Raw genomic sequence first — 1200 nt, forward strand, 5'->3', positions numbered from 1 at the left:
TATCTACCTTCCGCCCTTGCCGGATTCGGAGAAACCCTCCGCGACGACACCTCAGGGTCGCCCGCCTTGCTAGGCGGCACAACAAGGGGAGGCGTCCCGCTCTCCATCATCTTCGGAAGAAGATCCCCCGAAGACGAGCTCTGCTGGGAAGGGCTGAGGTCCGAGCTACAAGGTAAAGGTTCGGTTAATCTTCTCAGATATAAATTAAGGATTTCCCTCATCCCTCAAAAGGAAAATCTTTCTCTACTTACGGCTCGCTGGAGGGCTGATCCCCTTGAGGGCGTAGTCCGGCCGAGGAACTCCCCGGCGTCGGACCTTCTGACGAGGATTTTCTCCCCCGCTTCAAGGCCATGGTTTCCGGGTCGTCAGAGGCGGCTCTCTTCTTCCCCCTAGGAGAGGAATTGTCGGTTCCTCCCTTCGGAGCAGCCTCCTTCGAGGAGGCCATAGCTTCCTTGTCCTCCCCCTCCAAAGGCATTATCTCCAGCATCCTAACCAGCACAGAATCCGGCCTGATTTCAGGAAGGGGAGCCGGACACCTGATCAGCTTTGCCTTCGCTATCCACTCCTGTTTAAAAGGATGACTCTTTTAGGGGCAAGTTTATGACAATTATACGGATAGAAGGTCCGGGCACAAGGTTGCTTACTTGAGTATCTGGGCGATTGCAGCTTAGGCCTGCATCCTCGGTTAAATCCGAACACATCTCTTGTGATCCGAAGAACAGTTTATACATCTCCGTGGGTGTTGCGCCCATAAAATTCTAGAGAGCTCGCGGTCCCTCTGGATTAAACTCCCACAGGCGAAGGGAGCGACGTTTGCCGGGCAATATTCAGCGAATCAGCATGACCTGCGTCACCTTGACCAGGCTGAGGTCTCCTTCCAAAAGATCCTTAATGCGGCCCTGTAACAAGGGCACGTCTTTGGGCAAACCCCAATCTAACCCTCTGTTAACCCATGACGGTAGCCGTGGTGGGGGACCCGAGCGAAAGGCAGGAAGCGCCACCCACTTGGTGCTCTGGGGAGTGGTGATATAAAACCACTCTTGTTGCCACAAGCCTAGCTCCTCTTGAAAAGAGCCCTCGGGCCATGGAGCATCAACATTTTTTCTTATAACAGCGCCTCCACACTCTGCGTGCCGTCCCTTGATCATCTTCGGCTCCACTTTGAAAGTCTTGAGCCATAATCCAAAGTGAGGGGTAACA

The sequence above is a fragment of the Triticum dicoccoides genome, chromosome 5A (genome assembly GCF_002162155.2).
Source record: "Triticum dicoccoides isolate Atlit2015 ecotype Zavitan chromosome 5A, WEW_v2.0, whole genome shotgun sequence".
NCBI classification, from domain to species: domain Eukaryota; kingdom Viridiplantae; phylum Streptophyta; class Magnoliopsida; order Poales; family Poaceae; genus Triticum; species Triticum dicoccoides.